The sequence below is a fragment of the Lactuca saligna genome, chromosome 1, assembly GCF_052625555.1.
Source record: "Lactuca saligna cultivar CGN05327 chromosome 1, ASM5262555v1, whole genome shotgun sequence".
Taxonomy (NCBI): domain Eukaryota; kingdom Viridiplantae; phylum Streptophyta; class Magnoliopsida; order Asterales; family Asteraceae; genus Lactuca; species Lactuca saligna.
The window spans coordinates 187,028,576-187,038,561 of NC_136417.1; positions in this window are offsets into that span (position 1 = coordinate 187,028,576).

Genomic DNA, 9,986 nt, shown 5'->3' on the forward strand with positions numbered 1-9,986 from the left:
AATTTACAATGGAGGACTTTTTAGCCTTAGTGATATAAAGTAAAGTCATATAATATGTTAAACCAAGAAAATCCATAAAAAGAACGCCCAAATCTGACTTCGTATGAAAAAGTTATGATTTTTCTAAGATTCGGCTTAGCAGTGCACGACCAAAAACTCGAATTTTAGTTTGAGTGGTTTTTGGATTATGTGACCTAAATGAGAGTTGAAGATCTCATTAATAGGAACTTAACAGTATAAAGACAGACGAAAACGGAGTCCGTATGAAGGAGTTACGGATTCTTCGCGGTCATTTAACAGTCCAAACGCCTCCTACTGTTAAATTTGAGATCGGTCGAGAATTAGCCGACAGAGTCTAAATGAAAGTTGTAGATTTTGATTTTACCTACGCGTTGAAAAAAAGAATGTTGAAAACGGAGCTCGTATGCGAGAGTTATGATTTTTCTAAGTTTGAAGGCTGATACGCGATAGGGGGTGACGTGGCACCACCAGAATTAGACACGTAGCACCAACAGAAGGCCACCACATGCACCAACTCGGCAAGTAGGTCCCCCTACTCGGCGAGTCCATCAGATATTTTCACTATAAATAGAGGTGCCGAGTCTAGCCTCTTCTTCACACCTCCCAAACCTTCTTTCTCTCTCTAAACTCTCTCTCTAGCCTCCCTTAAGCCCCCCTAAAGTCTAGGTAAACCCCCTAGCACCCGAAGGATGCCCCGCTGATCCTGAATTCCCGAGAAAAGAGTCTTTTGGCTCAGAAACACTGCTCCAGCGAAGCCCAATTTTGCGAAAAACCCGTTGTAAGTGAGCTATGCCTACCCTATCTTTTGTATAGCTTATGCTTTAATATAGTAGTGTTATTAAGAAATTATAATAAGTATATGGGATATTATTATGAGTTATATAAGAGTGTTTCTTAATGCTTATATAATAGTAATAATTTCTAGACTATTAATTAGTCGCGGTTAACGTTAGACTAAACTCTAGTGGTAATGATACTAGGTTTTGTCCGAGGGGAATTGTTTTAACAGTAACGAAGTGTTATCCGAGTACCGAGTCATCACCTTATCAGGTGAGTGCACAGTTACTTTCAGCTTACACATAGATATGAAGTATTTTATTTAAATTACGTGCTATGTGTGCATATTATCTGAATACTTGCTATCTATGCTGGATGAACATTTTTTTTCAATGATTTAAAGTGTATATGTATTTTATATCTATGATAATGTTGGGGTAAACATGGGTAGATATAATAAATGGAATATGAGTTGAATGATGAGTCGAGAGGTGTTATAGACCATGAGGTGAGGGTGAGAAGTGGACAATGTGAGAAGCCTTTTTTCCCAAATGATGGCCCCGTCATTCAGCAGAGTATGGATGACAACCACGGACTATTCTAGACAGTCATGTGGAACACTAGCAGGCTCGCAACCTATATGTGTTGTGAACGATATGTTCACCCGGTGTACTCTAAACCTTGGTCACCATGCAGACTTGGTACCTAAACCTTGGTGACCATGAATACTTGGTGCCTAAACCTTGGTGATCATGCAGACTTGATGCCTAAACCCTGGCGACTATGCAGACTTAGTGCCCGTTGTGTAAACCGTAGCAACGATGGATTTCTTGCCGATTCCTTAGGATAATCCTTAAGAATGAATGAACGAGAAATATTTGATTCTTAGGGTATATCCTTAAAAGCAAAGAAGATAATGAGGATGGGTAATTGGGTTGATTGTTTGATTGTTAAACATAATAATTATATTATTGTGGGTTGAAAACCCTATGTACTCACCAGGTTTCCCAACCTGACCCACTTAGTTTATTTATATCACAGGTGTCGATATGAAGTGACATTACACTGAGAGATTAAAGAGATGTAGATCACGAGTGTAAATAAATGTAAGTTTTGTTCATGCTTATGTTTTTGTATTGACGGTGACATCCCAAACGTTTTACAATGAATAAAATACGTTTCTTCGAAAATGTTTTGAAAACGTATTTATTGTATTTTTCTGGGAACAAATTCCGCAACATTTTTATGAAAAGAAGTACTCTGATTTTTATAAAGCATAAACAAAAATCGGTCTTTTCTGGCCATGAAAATGGGGATGTCACAGTTGGTATCAGAGCATTAGTTTAAGCGAACTAGAAATTTGTAGGATTTCTAGACTTAAACTTAGAATGCTAAGCGATAATTGTGAGGTGTGAACACTAGCTTATTTCAGGAACTGTGCCTAAAATGCTTTTATGTGCTAAATGCTTTGTGTCTGACATGCTATTATTTTTCGAATCTATGGTTTGTTGCCGAACGGATCTGGAAACCTTATGTGTTTAGGATTCTAAACGTACGAATACGATATTAGAACTAGCATATAAACGTTTTGGAGTGATAAGGATGATTTAAATGTCGATCCTAAATAAAGATCTAGATTCACCTTATTCGGTGTATAGATCAAGATGGCAAGGACCCGTAGCGGAAACGTGAATGCAAATGGGAACCGAAACCAACCACCAGTGATTGAGCAAATACCAGTTGTGGTAGCTGCTGCTGAGCCAATAACAATGGTCGGAATGCAAGCGATGATCCAGGCGATGTTGGATCGACAAATGGAGGAAACCAGATGTTTGCTCTAGCAAAATCGAGAGGAAGCGACCATACAGATCGAACAGCCCGAGTTGAACGAAGGGCAGACTGAGGAGGGAAACTACAGTGGGACTGTTGGTCAAGCCAACCCACTGATAGTTAGGCAAAACCATCAGGACGGAGGAAATGATGGACGTGGATGCAAATACAAGGATTTCATGGCGTCCAAACCACTGAGTCTATCTGGAAGCCCGACGCCGCTGGAAGTCATGAACTGGATCTCTGAGATGGAGACGATGTTTGAGAGTTGCGAGTGTAGCAACAGGCAGAAGACCGCTCTTGCGGTTCCTCTGTTGAAATCTGGAGTACTAAGTTGGTGGAAGCTACTAGCTGATTTGATGCCCAAAAGAGAAACGATCAAGATGTCATGGGAAGATTTTCTGGTGCAGTTAAAGATACAATACTGCTCCGAGTAGGATCTTCTGGAGATCAACAACGAATTCCAAAATCTGAAGAAGGGAAGAATGAGCGTTACTGAATACGCTGCAAGTTTTACTGGGAAAATGAAGCTTGTTCCTTAACTAGTCCCAACTTAACTCTCCAAGTTTAACAAAATTGCCCTTGGATTACCAGTGGACTTCGGTCCAATGGTCAAGCAAACTACCACTATGAAAGCCGCCATCTGGGCTGCTTAGAATGTGGCGACCCAGATACGAGAGAAGGGTCTGGAGAGAGATGAAGTTGGCGAGAAAATGAAGCATGAAGGATCTTCAAAATCCAACAAAGAAAGGAAATTCTCAAAGATTGACGAAGGAGGAGGAGGTGAAGCCAAGTGGTGCGAAAAGTGTAAAAAGAAGCATTGCGGGAAGTGTAGCGAGGAGGTGACTTGCTACAAATGTGGAAAGACAGGGCATTACGCCAGAAAATGTGCGTCCAACAAGAAGGTGTGCTATGGATGTAACAAATAAGGGCATATTTCTAGGGATTGCCCAAAGAGAAAAGAGGTAGCAAGGCCAAACACGCCACCAAGGCCAAGGGCATTCCATGTGATCCTCGACGAAGCAGTAAACAGTGCGAGGAACCAAGGATGAGGAATTCATACCCGAAGATCAAGCTATGAGGTAGCCAAAGAGATAAAACCATATGATGTAGCCTATTAGAGGCATAGTCTAGGGTGAACTCAAAAACCTATGTAATAGTTTCAAGAAATAATAAAGCCTTCGTTTTGTTATCCGATGTGTTAAACTGTTATGTGATTTTCCTGTATGGTGACTTGGGGACTGCGAGACAATACTTGGGACGAGTATGAGTAGGTGTGAAAGGTAGTAGATGCATATACTACCGGAAGCACAGGAATCACGCTTGGATCAGGGAAAGTCACAAGGTTACCAAGAAGCTAGTAATTGATACTGTCTTATTCAAATATGTCGTTACCATCACTTCGGTAATGACTAAGAAGATTTTTGTTATTCTGACCCTAGTGGTCATATAAAATTGAGAACGAATATGATGAGTATGTTACGTGGTTCAGAGAACCAAGTTCGATGTAACATCTGACTTAAGCCATAGGATCGAAGTAAAAGATAATCGAAGGGATCGCTAGAGGTATCGTGATGATTGCTTGTAGCTAGAAATATTACCTTTTAAGATGTGATTAGAACATGAAGGAAGGTATAGCTTGTCCTGGAATTTGACTCTAAAAGACCTGAGTCCAAGCATTGCAACATACGATGATAGGTCATTAGAATATGACACATCGTTCCATTGTAGTAATAAAAGAACTTATCTTAATCTTGTATCCATTAAGGATCGAGATTGTGACTTGAAGGTCCTAATTTGGAGTCTAACCTGAGATAAAGAGCAGGTGTAAGATTGAGTACTGCTTGCAGTCAATAAGTCTAAGAGATAGCTCCGAAGGAATATAGAAGTTATAATTATTACCTAGGATGAAGATATAATGTATGGAGTCATTATACGAGCTCAGTTTCATTGATGATTCCGAGACATAATCATCCTAAGGGGGAGATAATTGTAACGCCCGTAGATCCGGGCTAGTCAATTTAGACGTAATAGGGGTCGAAAATGACTTTTCGACAAAATATTATATAGAATAGAATATGTCACAAGGTTTCCTTACATATAAAGAGCGTCAAAATCCGAGTTATAACGAAGAAGTTATGACCCGTCGAAGTTTCGCGACGGAACCGGCACGACACCGGGAAGCATAAATAGTGAATTTGCGATGGAGGACTTTTTAGCCTTAGCGATCTAAACGAAAGTCATATAATATGTTAAACCAAGAAAATCCATAAAAAGAACGCCCAAATCTGACTTCGTATAAAGAAGTTATGATTTTTCTAAGATTCGGCTTAGCAGTGCACGACCCGAAACTCGAATTTTAGTTCGAGCGGTTTTTGGTTTACGTGACCTAAATGAGAGTTGAAGATCTCATTAATAGGAACTTCACAGTAAAAAGACAGACGAAAACAGAGTCCGTATGAAGGAGTTACGAATTCTTCACGGTCATTTAACAGTTTAAACGTCTCCTACTATTAAATTTGAAATCAGTCGAGGATGAACCGATGGAGTCTAAATGAAAGTTGTAGATTTTGATATTACCTGCGCGTTGAAAAAAATAACGTCGAAAACGGAGCTCGTATACGAGAGATATGATTTTTCTAAGTTTGAAGGCTGATACACGATAGGGGTGATGTGGCACCACCAGAATTGGACACGAGACAACACCAGAAGGCCACCACACGCACCAACTCGGCGAATAGGTCCCCCTACTCGACGAGTCCATCAGATATTTTCACTATAAATAGAGGTGTTGGGTCTAGCCTCTTCTTCACACCTTCCAAACCTTCTTTCTCTCTCTAAACTCTCTCTCTAGCCTCCCTTAAGCCCCCTAAAGTCTAGGTAAACCCCCTAGCACCCGAAGGAAGCCATGCGGATCCTGAATTCCCGAGAAAAGAGTCTTTCGGCTTGGAAATGCTGCTCCAGCGAAGCCCGGTTTTGCGAAAAACCCGTTGTAAGTGAGCTATGCCTACCCTATCTTTTGTATAGCTTATGCTTTAATATAGTAGAGTTATTAGGAAATTATAGTAAGTATATGGGATATTATTATGAGTTATATAAGAGTGTTTCTTAATGCTTATATAATAGTAATAATATCTACTATTAATTAGTCGCGGTTAACGTTAGACTAAACTCTAGTGGTAATGATACTAGGTTTTGTCCGAGGGGAATTGTTTTAACAGTAACGAAGTGTTGTCCAAGTACCGAGTCATCACCTTATCAGGTGAGTGCATAGTTACTTTCAGCTTACACATAGATATGAAGTATTTTATTTAAATTACGTGCTATGTGTGCATATTATCTGAATACTTACTATCTATGCTCGATGAACATTTTTTTTTCAATGATTTAAAGTGTATATGTATTTTATATCTATGATAATGTTGGGGTAAACATGGGTAGATATAATAGATGGAATATGAGTTGAATGATGAGTCGAGAGGTGTTATAGACCATGAGGTGAGGGTGAGAGGTGGACAATGTGAGAAGCCTTTTTCCCAAATGATGGCCTCGTCATTCAGCAGAGTATGGATGACAACCACAGACTATTCTAGACAGTCCTGTGGAACACTAGCAAGCTCGCAACTTGTAGGTGTTGTGAACGATGTGTTCACCCAGTGTACTCTAAACCTTGGTGACCATGCAGACTGGGTACCTAAACCTTGGTGACCATGAAGACTTGGTGCCTAAACCTTGGTGATTATGCAGAATTGATGCCTAAACCCTGGTGACTATGTAGACTTGGTGCCCGTTGTGTAAACCGTGGCAACGATGGATTTCTTGCCGATTCCTTAGGATAATCCTTAAGAATGAATGAACGAGGAATAGTTGATTCTTAGGGTATATCCTTAAGAGCAAAGAAGATAATGGGGATGGGTACTTGGGTTGATTGTTTGACTGTTAAACATAATAATTATATTATTGTGGGTTGAAAACCCTATGTACTCACCAGGTTTCCCAACCTGACCCATTCAGTTTATTTATATCACAGGTGTCGATATGAAGTGACATTACACTGAGAGATTAAAGAGATGTAGATCACCAGTGTAAATAAATGTAAGTTCTGTTCATGCTTATGTTTCTGTATTGACGGTGACATCCCAAACGTTTTAAAATGAATAAAATACGTTTCTTCGAAAATGTTTTGAAAACGTATTTATTGTATTTTTCTAGGAACAAATTCCGCAACATTTTTATGAAAAGAAGTACTCTGATTTTTATAAAGCGTAAACAAAAATTGGTCTTTTCTCGTCGTGAAATGGAGATGTCACATATCCTGTCCAACCCATTGAGTCACCACTCAACTCACTACTCTGAGTCTTAACTAGAAGAGGTTGGGGATTCTACGTTGTGACTCACCGAGTCCACGTCAATCTTCATAAGACTTGCTGAGTTGTTCTTCTAACTCGTCAAGTCCAAGCTCATCATCATATGACTCGGCGAGTCCACCCATGCGACTCGTCGAGTCTCTTCAGTCCTTCATCCATACATACCCTTTTCGAGCCATGGAGGGGCTCCAAACTGTAGATCCATCCTTCTAGGGCATGACTCTTACGTAAAGTTGCCAACTTTACATGAAAACAAGGAGCTATAGGCCCAAATCAATCTAGGGCTAAGGTTTAAGACAAAGATGCTTCACCAAGAAACCAAGGGCTGATACTTTATGAGTTTCTGGACCAAGACAAGTCTAAATCTAAAGTAGAAACCTCAGATCTAGACCCCTAACCCGAAATAGATCCTTAACATGCCAAAATGGCCCCAATTCTCATTCAATAATACATCTAGATGCAAAAGATTCAAGGTAACAGCTTGTTACCTCCAAAATGTGCCCAAGCTAAAGTAGATTCTGGATCTACACCAAACCCTTAATGCTAGCCTCTTGTTCTTCAAGCTCCCTTCTCAATAATGCTCCTCTAAAGCTCAAATCTCTTTAACAATCGAAGCTCTTATGATTTTAGGGTTCACTAACTCTCAAGGGAAATAAGGAGGCGGAGGGGAGGACATTAAGTCCTTTAAATAGGGTGTAAACCCTAAGATTAGGGTTTTCTCTTCCCAACACCAACTCGTCGAGTCCAGCTGCCGACTCGGCAAGTTGGTCAGTTATCTCGCGACCAAATCCTGCTCCGACTCGACGAGTAACCACACCTACTCGTCGAGTAGCTTCCTCAATGTACACTTTAGACCCTTCAATTGTACTTCTGAAATTTGGGATGTTACAAGTTTCCTCAACTTAAATTAGGCTTCATCCTCGAAGCCTACAACAGTATACGATTCTGAATAAACCTCTTGCACTGTAGACTCCGACTTCCCAATCAACTCGTGTCCTTCCAGACCCTACCATTGTACCCCCTTTTTAAAATAACTTCTTCTCGTGTGGTATCCTTGTCAATACTCCAGGTATCACCCGATGATACTGCCACCTTCCAGCCATGAACACACCTCCGCGACGTGCGAAAGTTAGATACCACAATAATTCACTGGGTCCTCTCACAGTGCTAGACTATCCTTCTGTGACAACCCGATATTTAGAGACAATGTAATATAAAACCAGTTAAATTTAGGTCAAAATATAACTTTACTAAAATCTTATTTGGGTTAAATCAAGTGGTAGGAATCGTAACAAGGTTTTCATACATATAAAGAACACAAAAATCCGTTATAACGAGGAAGTTATAACCATTCTAAAATTCCTGACAAATCCGGCAACACTGATTAAACGAAAAACGCGAAGTTTCAATACAATAGTTTTTAGCCTTAAATATCTAAATTAAAGTTGTAGATAACATTAAACCGCGAGCATACATAAAAAGAACGTCCAAATCTGACTTCGTATGAAGAAGTTATGATTTTTCCAAGATCCGGATATAGCAGCAGACAGCTAAAAACTCAAAATAGAGATCGAGAGACTTTTGGCCAAAACAACCTAAATGAGAATCTAAGGTCTCAACAATAGTAGTGCAACGATGAAAAGTCTGATGAAAACGGACAACGGATGAAGAAGTTATGGATTTTTAACGGAATTTTCGTGTCCCGGCCCGTTAAAAATAAATAATTAAAAATAAAGTCAAAATTATCCGATAAAATCTAAATGAGAGTTATAGAGCATATTTTCAGCTACGCGTGCATATAAAGAACGTCGAAAACGGAGCTCGTATGCGAAAGTTACGGATTTTATAAGTTCGAGGCCCGAAATTCGAGGCTGTTAGGTTTGCCACGACGTGGCACAGTTTTGTCGCGACCCGGCAAGTGACTGAGGGCGTCCAATCAATGGAAGAGGATAAGACTTGCTCCCCACGACGTGGCACACCATAAATGCCCCTATAAATAGATTTCAAGGGCTCCGAGTTTCATTGCTCAGTTCCCTTCTTTCTCGCGCCGAAACTCTGCGTTTAAGCCCCCGAGACCCTCCCACTCCCCCGGTTTTCACCTTCAAGTCCTGAAGGAAGGTTTCGCATTCCCTATATTCCCAGGATTTCCGAGATTCCCGAGAATCCCTAGAAAATCAACTTTTCCGAGTCGAACTTCTACTCGATATTCATCTCGCTTTCTTCAATCAATCAGGTGAGTTCATACCCCTATAACTACGTTTGCAAATGTTTTGTAAATGCTTTTATACACTTTTAAGTGGGGGAATACAAGTAAACACACGACTAAAATCGTGTGAAACATCGATCTTTTGCTATACTTTTCATACTATTGTTTTAACTGTCTTATGAAGTTATTATCATGCAAAATACCTCACAACACAACTTTACCCTCTTGGGATACAATATGTTTTATAAATAGAAATATGTTTTATTTATACGTTTACATACTACATCATATCAAGGGTAACCATTTCGACTATAACATGATGCTTTTACAAGAAAACTCAACTCATCATCACGTCTTTGTAACACGGTAGAAAAGGAAATCATTTCATACAAACGATTTTTCATCATATTACTCGTGAACTCATTGTTAGCAATCATGTGGTGTCATATGGATTTGTTTGTACCAAACGAAATGTCCCCACCTATAACCAGAGTCTCTTGGAGGGATAGCGTGACAAGTGTGTATAGATCTATACGGGGCTGACAACTCCGCACCCTGACTGTTAGCTACAGTCTGTTATAAGGGGTGACAAATGTCAACATAGGTACTGCGTCTAGTATGGTTATGAGGAACTCACAACACGCGGAAACAATGACTCAAGCACGTAGTAATACATAACTCAATCATGCTTGGGGGTAGTAACTATATTCTATGGTATTATCAGCATAATCAAAAACTCTGGATAAACACTTCCACAACTAGTTTTACATAACAATAAAACTATA